Source organism: Micrasema longulum, unplaced genomic scaffold (assembly GCF_059751315.1).
Source record: "Micrasema longulum isolate JH-2025_06_02 unplaced genomic scaffold, ASM5975131v1 h1tg000341l, whole genome shotgun sequence".
Taxonomy (NCBI): domain Eukaryota; kingdom Metazoa; phylum Arthropoda; class Insecta; order Trichoptera; family Brachycentridae; genus Micrasema; species Micrasema longulum.
The window spans coordinates 305,645-327,162 of NW_028277544.1; the positions used below are offsets into that span (position 1 = coordinate 305,645).

The 21,518-nt window shown below is 31.1% G+C and overlaps 1 protein-coding gene across 5 annotated transcripts in view; it reads right to left on the reverse strand.

The window, feature by feature from the left end:
* The window catches only part of LOC148282291 (adenylate cyclase type 1-like), a 338,437-nt gene that overhangs the window by 208,160 nt on the left and 108,759 nt on the right, over positions 1-21,518 (reverse strand). For all 5 annotated transcript variants that reach the window (XM_088225291.1, XM_088225290.1, XM_088225293.1 and 2 more), the window contains exon 3: positions 10,131-10,217. The gene's annotated coding sequence lies outside the window, so the exon portion shown is untranslated. The remainder of the gene's footprint in view (positions 1-10,130; positions 10,218-21,518) is intronic.

Consider the following 21,518-nt stretch of genomic DNA (forward strand, 5'->3'; position numbering starts at 1 on the left):
TTAAAAGATATTGAAGCTGTACAATTAGTTACAAAGATAAAATATAAAGATAGATTGTATATCCAGTTCTGAAGATTTATTATTATTATTATTACCCGAAGAAATAGAAAACATAGAAATATTTCAAATTAATTTTTAAAAATATGTTCTTGAGAAATCTCGATACAAAATTGTAATGTTATTAAGAGTTTATATTAGTTATTAAGATGTTATGAACTAACTTAACAAAGCATAAATAAAAAACGTTACTCAATTATTAAATGATAGTAACTCACCAAAGATGCTCCGAGCAATTTCCCAATTAGTATGATGTAAAGCTTGCCTTCGTATTTCATTTTACATATAAAGATTTTTTAGATCACTAACGAAGCAGTATTATTTTTATTTTACGAAATCAAAATGAAAACACAAAACTGCCGAAGGGTCTGGATAGATTTCATAACAAAACATGCTCATCGTTACAAATAATTTTACTAAATAAATTTTCTCAGAAAATTAACAAACAACTACCTGCCAACTAAAATATTTTGTTCAAGTTTTGGATTGTGTACTCACGAGGTCTTTTTTTAAAGAATAAAAAATAGTTTATATTTTATTAAAAATAATCACATTAATACCTTAATTCTGAATTTAAAACTACAATAAAACGCAAGTATTTGAGTCTAAATAACATTAAATTAATATATTTGAGAAAAAAAAACAGACATTATTATTTTTATAAAATTTGTGTTATCGGGATGTGAAAGAAACAATAAACTCTTAAAAGCCGTTTACAATTGTTATGTCCCAGGAATCGACCATCGTCCACGTAATAACAGCAATTTGTAGGACAAAAATTGTTCCGAGACATCACCACCGAGACAGACAGGCAGGATATCTCCGCGGAACAATGATTACCCCCACCATCACGCGCGGTTGCCAGGGGTCGCATTGTTCTCGTGTAAACACGCACGGACAGGACATTTCGGTGTCGCTCCCGCACATTTTTTCAGCCGAAAATGGAGACAGATTTTTTTTTATGTAATTCGTTCTTTAACAATTCCAATACATCTAGGAATAAAATAAACAGTATTTTTCGTGAACTCTTTTGTAATAAACGCCGTCGTGTATTATCGTATTGTCCCGGGGCGTTCTGTCCCGCGCGGTCGAGGCTGCTCACGGAGCTGGGACAAGACAATATTGTAATATATTTTGTATTGTCCGCATGTAAATGGCCCTTTATGGTAGGTCCACACGCTTGCCACAAGCCGCTTAGCGAAGCTTGACAAGCATACGCAAACCAAACGTCAGTATCACACGCTTTCAGAATTCCGAGCGTTCATTGGTTTAAGTCAACAGTATTTACCGCACACCTCCCCTCCACGCCTAGTACAAAAGTCTAAATGCGTCAAACTGAGAAAAACGCGGCAAGTGATCGCTTGCGTCCGTCCGCAAGGCAAGCCAAACGCACGATTCCAACGCTTGCGCTTGTCGACGCTTGGCAAGCGTGCGGAACCACCGCTAAAATATATATTTTTGCGAAATGACTTATATGAATAGCGTTGTAGCGAATAAGGTTGTTGTAAAATAAATAATGAAATAGTTTTGTATTTTACATTTTCCATTTTAAGAGGATTGTAAAAACACTACGCTGTATCCATCACATTGCTATTTAATGTTGTAATTTGAGGGTATTATATTGAATATCGGATCAATGCGAAGTGATAGATCAAATAACTTTTTAATAATCCAATTTAATAAGGAAAATTGAAAATGGTGATGGTGGTAAATATGTATATACAGTTAGTTATTAAGTACATGTAATTAAAATAATACTCTAGGCGTTTGGTAGTATTTAGAACCCCAGAAACTTTTGACGAATTCCATAACTATTGCGGAAGTTTGGACCATTATTATTTAGGGATTAATGAACTGTTCTAACACTAGTTATGAAATCTAGTCCTAACTAGCCCAGAAGAAACAGTTCATTCATTCGATACATTGATTCAATAGTAAATCATACGATTGGTATGATTTCATTCATGTAATAACGTAGCACCGATAGAAATTCAAGAACTGTAACAAAACTTAATTTTTGAAAGTATTATTATTCAATTAAACTTTCAAACTAATCAATAAATTATGTCACTTGAACATTCACTTATTAAACTACAAGTTCGTTTAATCCTTCGCTTTCAAAGGGGGTATCTATTTATTTTATTATTTTATTTATGATTTATTAGGTTAGTTTATAACATCTTAAGAACGTATATAAAGTCTTCGTAACAAAACGATTTTTTATAAAAATTTCTCAGGAACATATTTTTTCAAATTAATTTTAAATATCTTAATGCTTTCTATCTCTTTTATTTTTCAGGTAACTCATTTGTATAATGAGTTTTGAGACTCTGTTTTTCTCCTCATTGGTAATCTTTTTTTATCCTTAGTATGACATTGTTGGTGAAATTTGATTATATTTTATTCATTGCTTTACTGTTTGCAAGCCAAATTCTTGGTGCATTATTTCTACAAAAGAATATATATTTCTTTTGAGTTTAATCCTTATCGCCGTATTTTGAAGAATTCGTATATTTTTAATTTCCACTCCATAACATAAAAAAGAATGGAAGAACAGTAATTTATGAGTGGATATACGATTGTTTTATAGATAAAAACACTACTCTTTATCTATCTAGGGTCCCCCAGGTAGCATATTTTTTCAATTACCGTTTTGTTAATCATCATATTGATTTCATTATTTGCATAATCTTTTTCCATGTTATTAAGAATGTACCAAAATTACTAAAATATTTTCCAGCCGAATTCGTATAGTAATCATTCACTATTTCTTTGCTTTCCCCCGTGCAAACAACAAACAACATTAAAATTAATCGCTCAACAGTTTAATAATCTTTAAAATATTGATCAGCTAACACGTCTGCTTTTTGTTGTTTGATGGCTTTTTTCCAGCCATAACCACAAAAAACGGACTTTATGCTTTACATTTTACACGCATTCCCCCTCTCAATTCCCACTGTACCGGCGTCGCTAACGCGTACTGAGAATTAGAATTCTTTTTAACACGTCACAGTAAGAGCAACGCTATGTCATATACCATAACATCCTCTCGCAACAGTATTTTATGATAAAATGTATGAATTTCGCTGAAAACTCGAAATATTATGAAACAGTTAGGACAATATTTTTCGTCGTAAATCGTATTTATAGCATTTTAGCTGGGGTATTCCTAGTAGCCTCCTAAGGAACTGGGGGATTTTTTTCACGTTCAGGCTGGGAAAGGTTAAATTATCGAGTTGACGTTTATTTTGTAAAACTCAGTATTATAATTTTAATTTTGATATCAAACACTGATTTGATTCCACGAACGCAGTTTTTTTTTATAATAACTTGTATAGATTATATAAGTGATTGTTACTAGGATATTAAAAAAAAAAATTAGACATTCGTTTGAAAATACCCTAATAAGCCGAAACATTTGTCCAATATTTCGTTTTTTGTTAAAATATAAACGAAATTAGTAGAGTCGAACCAGTGTTTTAATATTAAAACCAATAAGCCTAGCTTTTTGCGATATAATAAATTAATCAAGGGGCCTAAGTAAAGTAGTCAATAAATGAAATGACTTTTATCTATTTATTAATGACAAATTATAATTCATTTTCGGGATTTTTTTAAAATGAAAAATGGACAAATAAGGACTGAAGAAACGTAATGAAAACTGAAAACATTACAGAATTTAAAAAAACGAAACACGTAGCGAAAAGATTAAACTTCTGGAAAAACATAAAAAGATCTGATATTTAGACCCACTGAGAATTCTGCCCGAATTCTTTGCATACATCATAATTACTTATTTATATGTAGGTACTGCTCACCGTCCGTCCCTGTCATCTAAATTTAATGTGATAACGGAGATTCTAAACATTGAAAGGGAGTTAATTAATTACCTAAATATATTTTAAGGGTTGTTAACATTCTGGCAGAACGTATTAATTTTAAATTGAACACAAAGATAAATTGTTCAAGCAAAAATATTCGTTTTTAAATATAAACAATGAGGAAGTTTAATTACATTATTATTTTATTTATTGGTTAATAGACGACCAAACTAAGCCAATTTAAAAAATACATTTTTTTATGTATCATATTATTATCTGCGATATGATTTTTTAAGGTTTTGTTATTTTTAAATAACTCCGCCCGTGACGTCACAAGTTCTCATAGGTGGGTTATACTGATCGGCGAGTTCGATTCCCGGAAAGCGAAAATCTATCACAACACTCTATATTCGCCATACAATTAAATCTTCTAATTTTTACCCAGTGTCAGAAAATATTTTTAAAATCAAATTTTCCGTAGCACTGAACTTCCCCGTTATTAGACATAATTTAATCTAGAATTTAAGACAAATGCCATAAAATTTGTCTTATTAAAAATGTTTTTTTTTTAAACCCAGAATATTTTCTTTCTTTAATAATTTTCTTGTTCCATCCATTATCTTCCAATCATTAGAACAAATTTTACTCAAATACTTATGCCCGTATTCAGAGACAAAACTTAACGTGGGAAAATACATTTTAATCTCATATGCAAAAATTAACTCAAAGGTGAAGACAATAGAATGTTCTTTCCTCATCAGTTTTGTCTCTGAATACGGGGCATTAGTCTTTATACGAGTACCAATATGCCTAAATTTAGTCTTAATTTTAAGGGGTGTAATGTGTCGGTAGCAAAGTAAGTATATTTTTGCTACATAAAACTTTTAAGTATAGTATAAGAAATACCTTAGTAAATGTTTTTTTTATATCTAATGTTTATTTATTTGACAATATTTTGAGTTTGTCCAAATTTTTGTAGACAAGGACTGGATTCAACTCCCTGGGGAGCTGTTTATATTAACATTTTACAACAGAGACAAAATTTGGACAAACTCAAAATATTGTTGATAAATTACCTTGTCCATGAAGAAGTACAGAAATTGAAAAAATAATATTTTCAGGCGTTGCCTAGTATGTAGGTGAAAAAATTCAATTAGATTATTCTCACCCGCATAAATAAAGGTTTCAGCTCTTTAACTTCACAAACATCAACAGATGAAAGACTTGAAGGAATATAGATGTTCAAATATAGGCAGAATGGTGAATGTTACACAGTGTGTAAAGTGGCCAGTTAAACCAGCCATTGACAGGTCATAAGCCCTGTAGATGTCTAGACTTCTATATTACCTTCTCTTAAATGTTCTTCATCTTTGTTGTAAAATGTTTTTTTTTTTTTTTTTCATGGTGCAATTTTGAAAGAACGCCGTTTTAAAATAGCAAAATGGTATGATTTCTTAACTTTTCATAAAACTCCAGCCATTTTATGTGTGTTAAAAAAGGCGTTTTATATATCACATCCTTTTTACACTCATATGATCGCGAGGAAGCGGTAATGGACTAGAGAAAAGAACGTGTTTCTGAGCTGGTTTTCTAGTCTCTTCGTCTAATATTCGTCGTTTAAATGAATTTAGCATGGCTTTGCGTTTGCTATACTTTGAAAACCGGCAATCCCAAAATTACATCCGCAGATATGTGTCCCGGGGCAGAACAAGAACTCAATCTCCCGCCCCTAAAGACAATTTCTTTTTAACTGATAATAATATCTCGGTAAAATATTGTACGATCAAAAAGACATTTCTTTCAAAGGCGAAAAGGCGTATCCGTAACGTAACGAAATAAAAAAAAAGTAAAAAATATGTAAATTAATATTGATTGCAAGAATAAGGGAAAACATTTTTTAAAAGGGAATATGTAAGTCTAGGTATTGATCATTCAAAGTGTTTTGGATCTTAAAATATATATTTTAAAATTACAATAATAGGTATTTGTTTTTGACTAATATAACGACAAGAACTTTAATTAAAAAATACAGTACCAATATTTGGTACCAAAAATATTCGTTACGTTTTCGTGTAAGTTATTTTAAACTCTACTTGTTTTGTCGGCCTCGTGGTCTAGTGGTCAGCTTATTGCCTACCACGCAAGACCATAACCAATGCGGCGCCCTATGAACCATTCAGTACGAAAAGGTACAGACGAGTAGACTTCGAAACTGTGTAAACTTATTTGTTATAATTTTTAAGTATTATACATTTATTGAATTTTGATATTATAATAGGTACGTAATACGTAACTTATGTTTACATTACACTTATTCTGCCGTCATAAGAAAGAAGAACGTTTCTACATAAAACAACGAACGGAGAAAATAAATATTTTGTAACTCGGAGATTGAAAAATTCGCTGTGTGAAAAATACTACAAAAATTAAGTATGTATTATGGTTTGTCCTAACGGAATAAATATATTCATTTAAATAAATATTACGTTATATATTTAAAAATTAACATTTTCATCTTCTTTTTAGTAAAAAAAATACAAGAAAATATGTTATACTTCAATGAAAAGACGTTTCTAGCCAGAAACGACATTTTTATTTAATAATTAAGTAAACGTCTTTCTTTTTTGGTGCTAATATACCAATTGATTCTACTCAACTAAATAAAATAGACTTTACTAGCCATTTACTGTTTTTCAAACTAGTAACGCCGACCTAATAATTAATTAACTTCGAAATTACTAGGAGATCTTAAATTTAATTGAAAACCAGTAGGTACATTCGTTTCAGATGTTTTAAAAACGGAATGGAAGAAAAATAAGTATTTTAATCAGTCTTTAATAATTATATACGTCAGAACGAACAGCCTTTTATAATTAGTAATCCTCAAGACTTTTTGCAGTTTAGTCTCATTTATTAGTGAAAATGATAGGGTTGTGGTTATTTTAGGAAGATAGATGTATTTTTAGTAGATGCGTATTTTTTTCCTGATTCCGGGTATGTATTTAACATATTTTCGAAAAAAATGTTCGATAGGTCCTTCTTTCTTATGATGGCAGTATTATATTTAGGGAAAATTAAGTATACAGTATACTCTTATTCTAACTAACACTTCTAATAACAAAAAACATTAAAAAGTGACTGAAGTGATATCACTAGTAGAGTGTTATGTTAAATGCAAAATTTTTGACAAAATACGGCCATTTAAATTACAGTGCACATCCATGGAAAACTTATTTAAATAAGAAAACTTTGAAATGGTACAAATTAAGTTGCCTAATACTGTAAGTATTTACTATATTATACGCATAAACCGGAACTTTAAGGCTGTAGTCGGGTAAAACGAACGCAAAATTAGGATATCATACGATTTTGCCATTTTAAAACGAATGTTTTTTTTTTTAATTGCGCAATAATAAAAAAATAAAAAACATAAATTAGATAAAAACATTATTTTTTAAAGGTATTTCTGTTAAAAAATATACTTAAAAGTTTTATGTAACTAAAATATAATTACTTTTAGACCGTCAGATTACGCCATTTCAAATTTAGACTCAACTTAGGTATCTGGGATCTCAATAAAGACTAAGTATTGAACAAAAATTTGTTACAATAATTTGAAGATAATGCATTTAACATATAATTTGAAATGTTTTGTTTTTGAAAAAAAATACAAGCATTTTAAATCACATACATTTTTGTGACATTTTCCTTTATTTCTACTTAAAATTATGCCTTCGGTTAATACTAAAATGGCAAAATCGTATGATTTCCTAATTTTGCGTTCGTTTTACCCAACTACAGCCTTTAACCGGAGAAACGGTCTACGCAGTACCGTGTATAAAAAGTATGCTTAAAAAAACAGTGGTAGGTAGGTTTTCTTGGATTAAAATAATTTCAGGATTAAAAAAAATAAATGTTTACTATTTATTGCACTTCAAATTTATTGATAAATACGACGTGACAACACAACACTTAAAAAATCGTAACAACGATTAATTAGTATCACCCTTACCTCGCACATACCTCGCTGTGCCTAGGTACAAAGTAAAAAAAAGCGATGCGATGCGATGCAATGCGACGTAGGGAATTAAAAAAATGAATTCAAGATAGTATAGTCATATTACTACAACACATCGTTAAATAAATGTTTAAATTTTTATTTTCAATTTTTGTGCCGTTGAAGCCGTGTTAAAAGATGTTTCGTTGTATTATACGTTTTATTGTACAAGAACACTATTATTTCTGTGAGAAACTATCATAGCAGTAATAGGAATAATGATACAAGTAAACAGGTTACATCAACCAGATTGCAGAAACAGGCAGCAGGGCCGCGATTATAAGCGCTGTCTTCATCGGTACTTATCGAGACGCTATAAACTAAAATCGATAGTTATTTACAAAAAAGTTTATTTTTGTAGGAAAATTCAAAGTATCTTCGTCGGAAACCGGAAATTGAACATGTTTAAAAAAATATCAAGAAATTCTATTTTTTATACAAAAAAACTTCATTTTACTTTGAAGATAAAACTTAAGATAAATTTTAACTTCCCATTAGGATACGGACCCAGGGGGTGCTATGAATGTCTCAGTAGAGGAAAACCGACCCAACAATAACATTACGTTGGGGGATAATTGATTAAGTAAATTGATTCTGTAACAGAGACCTATTTACTACCCCACATACAGATTTTTTCTTGAGAGTATTGAAATATTACTCGTGCGGCTTAATTAGACGAATATCAATTAGAACATTTTCTGTAATCGAAATGCTTACGAGACTATTACTACTTTTATTTTCTAAAATCAAAAATGTTCGAAATATAACTCGCTGTATGCATTCGGTTCTAATTTTGATTGTTTTATAACAGTAAAGGTGTATGAAGTTCTTGAAAACAAATAATTTATCGGTGATTTATTAAGTTCATTTTTAACATCTGAAGTCTTAAGAACTAATATGAACCTTTAATAACATTACAAATGTACACTTCGTTTTGTTAAACGAACATAGATAAGTTTTTTAAAAGAAAGATTGCGTTCTACTGATATTACCCAAGTATTTAAATTTTGGAGGCATTTTCAATGAGATAATGGGAATCAAGTTGGGGTAGAGTGAGGTTCGAACCTCGACCCTCTGATCCGTGAGTCCGCAATACTTGGCACGGAGTCACAACCCGATTTATTTTCTAACTTCCGTATAATGTATACGGCGAGTTTTTCGCTACTTGCTACATAGCAGCTATTACTTAAAATATGTGTTCTTTTGATAGGTTAGTCTTAAATCAATCCCTGTAGTTTTGATCTTTACCGCATACACTAATTTATTTATTAGGACATGTTATAAGCCCTTTAAATGTCTAGACTTCTATATTTCCCTCTGTAAAGTGTATTCTATTTCCGTTGTAATAATTTAATCTTAATCCCCAGGGGATGAAATCCCGACCTCGTCTACAAAAATTGGGCACACTCAAATTATTGTTGATGAATTCATAAGTTAAGAGCAAAATAAGCATCGTAATTAACTTAATTACCAAAATTTGTAAAATTATCGGTGCTCACAAAATAATCAGTTATACCAAATTAGTGATAATTTTATATGATATATATTTTGTCTATTCCATGTTATAATAATAATAATAAGAATAAAAATGTACAAAAATTAGTTTTTAATAAAGACTGTTAAATCGAATAAAAAAGATAGCCGTAAATAAAAAAAGCACAGCCGTTGAATAAATCATCACAAAAAAAAAACAAACAAACAAATAAAACATCACGGCGTTTCCCCGTTGGGATAGGCAGAGAGGATAGAACGCCATATCCTTCTCATTGGCATACAGACCTCGCTTCCTCTACATTCATACATCTTCTCATGCACGCACGCCGATTATTCCTACTTTTGACATGTCCATCTTCAAGTATTTGATGGACTTGATCGCGCCATGTCTTTCTCGGTCTTCCTCGTTTTCTGCATCCATCAACATTAGCATCGTAGATCCTTTTAGCCGTTCTTTCGCTGTCCATTCGCTCTACATGTCCAAACAAACGCAGCACCCCTTTCTTGATTCTTTCGATAATGCATGTCTCAGCCTTACAAACTTCACGGATCTCGACATTTGTGCGTAAATTTTTACACACATGTATATTTGAAAAATCGTTTGACCCCGCCTTATTCTATTGGACGAATATAATGGTTGGATAGTTCACGAATTTTTCTAAGTGAATAAACTGAAGTTTAATTAATAGTAAGTAACTTACAATATTGTTGTGACTCCTACTACCAACTCCTACGCAGATACTTCAGCCAAGGGGCGCGACGGTAGTTTTATTCCAATTAACACTATTCTGAAAAAAGGGAAATCAGTTAATAAAAAAACTAATGAAATTCAGCAGTTTTTAATTCAAAAGGGTCTTATTTTATTAATTTGTTTGTGATTCAATAGGGGAGGTACATTAGTAAACAAGTATACATTTGAGTAATTTAATGAAAAAACAGAAGTTAGTTTTGTTGTATTTGTTTTTCAAAGGAATAATCCGCGAATCCTCTAATTGGAGGCTCGTCAGCAGGGTGAGAAAAAGAGAATACGAAAGGAGGTTACAAAAAATACACCACAACACCCAGACTAATTGACAAAAAATCTTTCTCGTATTTTTATCTTGCAGCTGGCAGAAATCGAGCCCGCGACGCCAGTTTCACAGTTGGCCGTCCAACCAACTGAGCCTCGGCGAGGCGCCTGTCTTAATTTAGCTGTGATAATTTTACTAATTTATTGGCTCGTTAATTAACAGCAAAGCTTTAACAATATAAAACGTAGAAACATGTACCATTATAATAATTAGCGACATACAGATAAAAACAAAAAAGGTAAGAAGACACTAGAAAGAAGCGGTTACATTCGATGAAACAATTAGTAAAAATATTTTTCAGAAAAGAATTGAAGGAATATAGAAATGTTCAAATATGGGCAGAATGGTGAATGTTGCAGTGTGTAAAGTGGACACTGAAACCAGCCAACGACAGGTCATAAACCCTGTAGATGTCTAGACTTCTATATTACTTTCTCTAAAATGTTATTCATCTCGGTTGTAATATGTTAATAAAAATACTTATTTAGTCTTCTCAGGTTGTGAGTAAACAATTCACAAAAAGACATGACAATATCAATTGGGGTCTATTTTGCTACTTAACATTTCTATCAATATGAGTCTTTTATATTACTATAGTGAGTCAGCTATTCTGTTAAGCTTTTTCTACTACATTACTTGACATTTTTGTTTGGTAAAAAAAAAACATGACCAAGCAAATGTAAAAAGTGAGATTCGAGCCGATTGCCGATTTTATTAGAAGTATCCAATTTATCGTGATCGAAATTATGTGGTATTATTGGTTTATTTATTTGAAGATTCGCTCGGTAAATGTCTTGATCAGTCCGCACATCTTTATGGAACAACTAATAGACGGTGAACGTCGCAAACAATATGAGAGTTAAAGTAGGATTACATTCTTCTCGCGCGTTATTTATTTATTAATATACACGGTGCGTAGTGCCTTTTACCTTACAAAGAATCATATTATATTTTTTAAAAAATAAACACTTCAATATAATGTGAAAATCATAAAAATCAAATTGAAAAGTATTAAGTTACATAAATAACATATTTAGATATAAAAAAAATATTAAACAATGTGTGCAGATAAAATTTTAAAAGAAAAAGAATCTTTATATTTTTTTCTTTAAGAGGTACAAAATATAAGTATATTAAATACAATAAAATTCTTTTGTCTCAAAGAAAACAATAAAAAAAAATATCAAAAAAATAGTAATAATAATAACGATTAAAGTAATTTAAAAAATAAAAATACACGTAAATATGGTACACAATAGTACCCATACAAAAGTAAACATAGAAAGCACTATAATCCAAAAAATGTAAATAACCGTTCACCATCTTTGAAATGATTAGGAGTTTAGGAGGAAGTTAGGATAAATAAAGCATCTTATGGCATGTCATTAAAAGTGCCAGTTAGGGGCTCAGTGAAACCGTGAGGAATTAACAAACGCAGTTTATTTTTGTGGTCTTGTATAAATTATGGAATAAAGAAAATATTTTATGATTAAGCATAATACTAGTACATTTTCCTACAGAAGTACCGAGATCTATTAGTGCTATGCATCACCAGTGACAATTTTAGCCGAGTATTTGGTTATAATAATATTTGTGTATCACCAACTCCGCCGATGCTCACGAACTACAAAATAAAACGAATTTGGCTTATCACCAAGACACACCGGGGACCAGGTGGTAGAGGTGGTCCGCCGCATTACGCTATCTCGAGTTATGTCAAGAGAAATATAGAGCTTTTAACTTACATGACTTATAATGAAGTCACCGGCAAAATTTTAAATAGTCGGGTTTTTAATGGACTCGCGAAATTTTAATATTAAATTGATTTGTGTTTTTTAGCAAAGTTTTCAAAAATACAACGCAAAGCGACTTTACTATAAGCAGTCAAAGAACACAGCCAATAATAATGACATTAAGTATATAGACGTTGAAATAAATACTCAATAATAATAAGAAAAATATTGCAAACAAACAGTTAATTATTTATTATAAATACTCGTATTAAGGAGCACAAGAAGTAAAAAACGGTCGTACTCGTAAAAGAGAAAATCGCTAGATATTTTTTTGTAACTACAAAATATTGTAAAGGTTGAAATTTTTGTACAAATATATTTTGCTTTTTTCACAATTTAACCGAAAAACCTGATAAACATTGTTTTATTTGACTGTTAGTTAATGAGGAACTTCAGCCCTACGGGAAATTGGATACAAAAAATGTTTTCTTACGCGGGGTAAAAATTAGAGCATTAAATTGTACTACAAAGTTTCTTGAAAATGTACAGAAAAAATAATAAAAAATACTTTGATAAAAACGCACTACTTTAAATGACGTCACTGGTTCATGTGAATCAACCTATGATCTGAGAGCTATGGAAGATTTCCGGTCTGCTTGTCGCTTCTGGACCAATAGGAAGAACTGAATGAGAATAAGCGGAAATGAACCTCTGACGTTACACGCGGAGTTATTTCAGAAATACAAAACTTTGAAAAATCGTAGCGCCGATAATACGATATATAAAAATTTAAAAAAAAAATTTTTGACTTAGTTTAACAGTCTATTAACAAATAAAAAATTCAAAAAAAAACACTGAACTTCCTCATTATTATAATATAAAATGCAAACAAATACAATAATTACACTTTTGGTCCTTTTCACAAGCATCGTCCAAATTAACACGAAACAGCAAAATACGGTGATTGACATTTATTATATTATTTTGAATTTAAAAAATTCAGCGGCTACCCGTTCAGATAAAAATCCTGCAAAGGGAAGTCAAGAGGAGAGTCGGTTTCATTGTGTACCGGTTGATGCGGAAATAAATAAAAATAAAAACTATAGTATAAATAAAATCAATCTACCCTTTGTTTTTTGGGTTGAAGTTTGAGTGTGGATTTTAACACTCATTTGAAATTAGTCTTCTATTTTAAAGAGCCTTAAAATAATTTGAATGAATTCGTAGCAGTACGCAAGAATGCAAGCTACTATGCGCCAATGTAAATTTATGATTTGGAATTCAATATTCAAAATTAAACCGGTAAATCTAGACTGATTGTGTGTGGTATTCATCTTCGCTGTTCTCGAAGGCTCTGCAAAATCCTTTGTACGCAGTGGGTAGCAATGCACCCGGAATTCCACGAGCCAATAATGGAAGATGAGAGCCAGTCGAAAGGCACTCGTACGAAGGAATTTAAACTGAGTGCATTTACTTAATTAATTCAATAAAGCGGAGGTGGAATGGAGATAAAGCAGATCTTACAGAGGAACAAATTTATTCGTGGTTTATAATAATATAATTCCAAACAGTATTTTCGGAGATTCGCGAACATTAAAGACATGCGCAACTCAAAGTCAGATAAACGGCAAATGGTACAAAAATATTTGTTTTCCCGTCTGTTTGGCGTCCATCAGTAATCGAACAACTAACGATAGCAATTTATCACCAGAGCAAAATTAAATTGATTAATCTGATAAAACGATTGAGACAAGTTGATCTCGTTTGAATAATGATTTCTTTAACGCTTTCGATAAATAATAAATACCTACTAACGCGGAATAAAAGCGACTTCAAAACATAGGAACACTTTTTATAAATCAAGAGAGATGGATGTTCTGTGTATGTACATTTATTTTGGTGCGGGCAGCTTGCGTACTCGTACAAGGCACCAGGCGCGTGAGTGATTGATTTTAGATAATATTTACTTTTTTGGATTGGACATAGGACTACCAAATTAAAATAAATATGTGCGGTCGAGGGTATGACTCTCCAGACTTTTAAACGATACATTACACGTAGATCTGTTTTCTTATAGTGTAACAATGCGTATGCGCTATTCAATGATAGGAACCATGCAGTCCAGTACTCTGGGTCGTAAAAAGGAAATATCACATACTACGAATGGCTATAAAAATATATGAAATGGATTTATCATAATTAGTTCTATTTTCAAAATCAAGAAACGTTTTCATACATAACTTTGAAAAAAAATTTTTTTTTTAATATGTCACTAGAAAAAAGCGACGTGTTTGGTATTGATAATTGTGACGTCAAGATTCGTGACGATATTCTGTTAAAATTTTAAAGGTTAGGAAAAGAGTTCAAAATTAACATGAATCGTGACGTATTAGGGGCGTGGCCAATGCAATGCCCGTTTTTACGGGAGTCCAAAATTACAAATTAAAAAATATTTTTTATGCTACTAATAAGTAGCAAAAAAAATTTTTGTTCTCGACAGTATTTTACAGACACTAATCACTTTAAAAATGTTAATAAAAAATCCAAATTTTTCGATCGTTTCCGAATTGATTTATACGAATTTCACTTAATAGGTTAACAAGTTTAAATAATATACGAGTAGTAAAAGCGTGGGGTCATTTTAAATCAACAAAATGGAATATTTAACAGTGGTTCAAACATCAAAAAAATATATAAGGCATTGTAAAAATGGTTCTGGCACGATCATACTAATTGCAATTAAATGTAAACATTGATTTAAAATATAGTTTTATGATTACAGTTAGAAATAGTGTAAATGCGCAATAAGATATCTAAAACGCGAAGTGTGATCTAATGTGCGGTTGTTTATTTTATTTTACGTGGAAAACTAAACATTGTTATTTTAAATTCGGACAGGGGGCAATGAGTCAATATAAAAACGCATTTTTAAGAATTAAATGGGTATAATAAGCATAATGCAGTGGCGGAAGTTAATCAATGTTTTTTATTTAAAAGAGAATTTCTGTGTCTTTTCGTACAAAGGTAATTACTTAGATATACAAAATTAAAGAACTTAAAATAAGATCAAGCTATGTAAGTCTAGATATTTTAATTATTTTTTGTACAAATTGGACAACTGTTTCGCCAGATAAGTGCATTTTCAAACGTAAATCAGTGAGTGATTTAATTTGTAAAAAATGGGTAACTGTTTCACCTGACAGGGGCATTTTTAAACATAACTCAGTGAGTGATTCAATAATAAGTTCCTAATTAATTATTATTATTATTATGATGGATAACTTATATAGCGCCATTTTCGTAATATAATACCTCAAGGGCGCTTTACATGGTGATTCTATAGAAAAATAAATTCAATTGAAGCTTTTAAATTTGTAATTTGATTAAAACAAAATGGAGTTCTACAAAACAAACGCTAACTTTTAATAATCAAATAACAAAATATGCATATTTTCAATTCCAAGCTAGGCATCTCCAGTCAGTAAAAATTATTTGTATGAAGTTGAAAGGGTTGTTTTGTTTACCTTATCATTATTAACAATAGCTTGAGTATTACTTTTTAGGCTCTAATTTAACAAAACAACATGTTTAGTATATAACAGCATTTATCGTTATTATTCCTGGCCGATTACCTTTCTTTCCTATCCTTCCCTTGACCTCATGGTACCTACCTTAGATCAAGATATAAGAAATAAAAAAATAGAACAATTGGATTTGAAACAACACAAACAACATTTTTGACATAACATTAGATAACATAAAAATTATTGGGTTCGTCGCGTTGTTGTAAAAGTTATCATAAATCGTTAAATAATTCATAGTAAATTACTTCATCTAGTACCCAAAATTTAAGAGCATCCGCATCGTATCAAAGGTAGGTCCATATTCCATATCCGTGTTCCTTTCCTTTCTTCAAATGTTTCCAACCTTTTACAAAACCGAGTGAAATTCGTTTTCTTCTACAGTCCGGTTTTCGTTAACAGTTCATTCATAAAAGATTTTTTACCAAACGGCAAACGGAAATGTTTCTAGATGTATTTAAAATTTAATTCCATACTACACATCGACACGTAGGTACTATACCTGTAAAACGAGGATTTTTTGTCTGTTTTTTAAAGGCTGCCAAAAGCAACTGAAACTAATAAAACAATTCATGTTTTTCTTTAATTAAAGGTTTTATTTGTCTACCTTTTTAAATTATATGTATATACTAGCTGACCCGACAGACGTTGTCCTGCCCGAACGTTGGCTTGCCTTGGAAAAATACTTTTTATTGATAAATAGGTACCTAGGTACTTGTTTGTAATTAAATTACAAAACTAAAAATTGACAATATTAAAAAAATGTTGAATAGTAGGTACTTGTTTTAGTTGAATTGCAAAACATAAAATAAATATTTTTTCAAATATGGCATTCTTTTTGCAAACGTCAAACTCCGGTCGTCTCACCAACAAAGGGGTGTACTTATGTAGGAATATGATTTTTTTAAATGTATTGAATTTAATATTATTTTAATGTTACCGAAAATCCAATGAAAAGAAATAAATGGGTAGAAATTATAAGGAATTTAAGGAAAGAATCTGGTTGAGATCCATAAAAAACAAATGCTGTTTGTAAACATTCAAAAACAAACTTTTTTTATACACAAAAAAACAATATATTTAAAAAAAAATTGCAAATGCATTCTCCTCGAATGTAACCCTGGTAGATCGACGAATGAAACATTTATGCCCCTAACTTATTTTTTACATATTCGATTGAAAAATTTAATATCTACGAACACTCACAGCGCAAAGATCTATATTTCTCTGAAAACCGCACGTAAATCGGTTTGGCCGTTTAGGAGGAGTACGGTGACATCACACGTACAAAGGAATTATATATATGAAGCTATACATATTTAAATGTTTTTTTTTTTCATTTTATAATATGTACGTCTTGTATTTTAGTTTATGTATTTGTTATTTTTAAATAAATGATTTGAATTAGAATTGAATTATTTCAATGCAACCAACGCAGACGAAAGATAAAATTTGCTATTTGCTAGTAAATTTGCCACAAAACAACCTAAATTGCTGCGCCAGCTATTAACCCCTCGCCGCATACAGATAAACATTTGGCTTGAAGTATAAAAGTGAAAATTTATTTTTTGTATATTCAGGGCATGATGTTCAATATATGGCCATGTTATACTTTGGGGGTTTAATGCATGTAAGGCTGTGTGGCATGATTTATTTTACTTTACAATTTTTTTTCTAGGTCATTTCAAGTCTCCTCCATAACATATATTTTTTTCAAACTGAAAAAAAACCTATGCGGTGAGGGGTTAAAAAATAAATATTATTTTATACAAATAGATTATATTACAACATATGTACTATTTACAATACGCGAATTTTTTTTTATGAGTTTCATTTAAACCACGCTATAAAAGTAAACATATATATAATATAATTTTCATCATCAAGTATTTGTCGTCTAAAGACAAGACAATATTTTCATTCATTTATAAGAATTATGAGTTTTTTTTACTCCCAACTATTAACAAAGCCAACGTCTGGTAGTAATTATTTTTAATTTTCCAGGCAAATAGTTGACAGGGAAGGATAATAATTTTCTTTTGTATTTCAATATAACGTGGTTCTATTGTTGGTCCGAGACATGAAAAAAAATAGTTACAAAGTGTAAACACAACTATTGTAAGTATACTTTTCTTTATAAGTTATTCCAATAAAAAACTAAAAATTGTTTGTCTTTTGTTGAATTGGAAAACATATACATTCTATCACTATTCTACTTTCCCTAGAAAAGTGACGACTAAAAAAGTTAAGGCATACAAAAGTTACCTTATTTTAGATGCTGGAGGAAAAAATAAATTTAGCTACTTGCTAACAAATACGAGGTCATCAGATGAGGTACATCTTAGCTTAGAATACCCAAATTCATTACGTATCGTTCACAGGAGGAGAAAACAATATTGTCTTGTCCCAGCATCGGACCTATTGTCTTCGTTTGAACAGCAATTTGGAGGACAGGATAATGAACCGAGACATTGTCACAGAGATAGGCCGGTAGGATATCTTCGCAGAACAAAGGATTACCCCTACCCCCGCTCGCGGCCACATTATCTCACTGACAGGACAGCAAAACAATGGCCACTTGCTGGACGCGTGCGGGTGGCTCCCGCGCATTCTTTCTACCGAGAATGTCGGCAGAAAAAATGACTTTTTACTATTTAGTTCATCCTCTGACAATTCAAATATATCTTAGAATGAAATAAAAAGTATCATTCGCGAACTCGTTCGTAACGGATGTCGTCGAGTATTCGTTTTCGCAGCGTTCCACGTGTGAACTACGGCCTAGTTATTGGATTGTCCCATCGTCCTGTACTGAGCTGCAGAGGATATTTACGGAGATGGGACAATACAATATTGTCCTGTATATTATATTGCAGTTGTTTGAACGCTGATTTACACATTACGGTTAACGCAGCCAACTGTTTAATGTTAATTGGGCCTAAATTATCCAACTACCTGCCGCAAAAGATGTCGAGAACGCCATGAAAACGTCAAATGTATATTTAAATTTGTTGCAACAGAGAGGGAAAACATTTTTAAAGGGAGTATGGAAGTCTAAGGCAAAGTGGCCACTTAAACCAGCCAATAACAAGTCATAAGCCCTGTTAATGCCAAGACTTTCATATTCCCTTCTCAAAAATGTTTTCCCTCTCTGTTGCAACAATTTAAATATGAATAACTCCCTAGGGACGAAATCCAGCCAGTCTGCAAGCATTTGGACATACTCAAAACATTGTTGAATTAACTACATCTGGTAAAAGAAGAAGCAAAAAAATTGGAAAATTATTTTCAGGCGTTGCCTAGTAGGTGAATTGGTTCAGCCGGACGAATCTCATACACATGATAAAGCTATAAAATTTTAGCTCTTTTACTTCACAAAAGTCAACAGATGGAAGAGTTGAGGAAATGTGGATGTTCAAACATAGGCAGAACGGTGAATGGCACTTATTCATAGATGGCGCTTGTATGGTATTTTTTACAATCAATGTAGTGTAAAGTTTCCGAAAACCAAGTTTTGTAAAATTTCCATTGAAAATAAACGTAAAAATGGCATTTTTCAATAAAAAATTATAAAAGCGCCATCTATGAATAATTAGTTACATATTTTCGTTTAGAAACACCTTAAATAAACAAAAATACAACCTTAGGAAGATAAAATCTAAAATTAGGATACAGAAATAGATTACTTAAGAAGACGTGATCTCTAAAAAAATTGGACGAATTTCTACATCAGAAAAATCATTTGTCAACAAATATAATAATATATGGAAATATAAGGACAGGTGATTTTTTACACGTCGCAGATAACAATATGCGCGTGTATGCTTAAGGGCGGGCTCTTTAGGGGTAGTCAGCTGAGTCGGCTCCCCTCGAGGGAAATCAGGGCGAGAAATAGCTGCAGCCTACCTCGTCACTCTTAACTTATGGCAGGTACGTTCCGATCAGCCACAAATCTAAATTATTATTCCCATTCTGTTTCTCAGGACCTTTGGAGTTGGGAATTGGGACCCATATCGATAGAGGTAATGTAAATATGCATAGCGAGAACAAATAATTTTCAATCTGATCTGTCCTTTGACTATTGATACAAATTGGGGGGTGTTCACACAAAGCTTGTTTGTTTCATACTTACTAATTTCTATTTGATTTTGTTATTGGTAAAATGTTTTGTATTGATTAACTGATATATAGGTAAGCATTGCTTTTATAAGTGTTAGTATCCACAAACAGCATTTTTATTTTATTTTTAAAAATTAACACGAAGGACAAAAACTGGCGATTTTGGCGTTTTACGGTTGGATGCGCAGTACAATATTATCTTTGTAAAGTTAGCTCCCACAACTGCTTTATTGCCTGACTGAGACTACACTGGATATTTCATGATAATATCATATTATGTAATATAAAAAAATATTAATATCTCAGTGAAGAAGTTTAGCTATAAAATATTTAAATAAGTAAGAATCGAAACAAACTGGAAAAGAAGAAAAATCAGTAACTATCCTCTTGAAACACGCTTATAAGAAAATGTTTAAAAATCGGGTAGAAATATTTGACAACAAATACAAAATATATTTGTGTAATTAGATAAATCAAATTATTAAAATAACTTTCGAAATATCAATATTCGATTGTTTCTTCCGAAGCAAAAAGCATCGCTATTGAATTGATGTTGGAATACTAAACCCAAGGGCACACAATATAGAAACATAAATTACATTATGTTAGAAGCGAAACTTTAAGTAATTAAGATTATAGACCAAACGAGCCATTTAGGTTCGATCGGTAACAGCAGCCACTAAGTTGAATGTTTTTTGCAACATTTTTATACAGACACTGCCACAATAGACGAAGATGGTTTGCTAGCACGCCGATTCATTAATAATAATTACAGGCACGTTTTTTTATTATTGTTTATGATCCATAATATACAATTTAGTGTTACACTACCAAAAGTATCATAACTCATACTGGAACCGAGGCTATCTACTGACATCTCTCGGTGGAATTACATAGTGTCTAATTATTTCGAAACTTGGTCGCCGCGCCGGTCGAATAAAGAAAAAAATTCAAAGTTGAAAATAAGCGTTTTAATTTATATGATCATTCCGAGACGGTAAAAATAAATATTTATATACTAAAATGTTAAGTCGAAAAAAAATATCAAATTACTTGAATTATAATAAGAAAATCGCAGTTTCACTAAATTCTAAATATATGTAATATAAAACTGAATTTTCTACTAAAATTTGTCTTACTGCGAAAATTGCTTTACAGAAATTTTATCAACTACCTTTGGTTTAAAATCTTCTCCGTATATTGCTTTTTCAAATTTTAAATATTACTTGCTATATCTGTTATTCCTTCTTTTTTCTCTGCTGCATTGACATTTTTTTATACTTTTAAACTACTTTTAATTACTTAAATTGTATATGTATATGAAATCAATATATTGCTGCTCTTACTTTGTATCATTAATTTTGAAGATGTTTTTTAAATTGACATAAATTTATTTTCTTCTAAGATTCTTCTCATCGTTTCTTTGAATCCCTTAAAATATGTATGAGTATATTTATGTTTTTCCTTTTTGAAAAAAAGATATTATTTTATTTTTACATCTAAGCATGTTTTTCATCTACTACTACTACTACTACTACTACCATCACGCCATTTCCCCGTAGGGGTAGGCAGAGAGAATGGACCGCCAC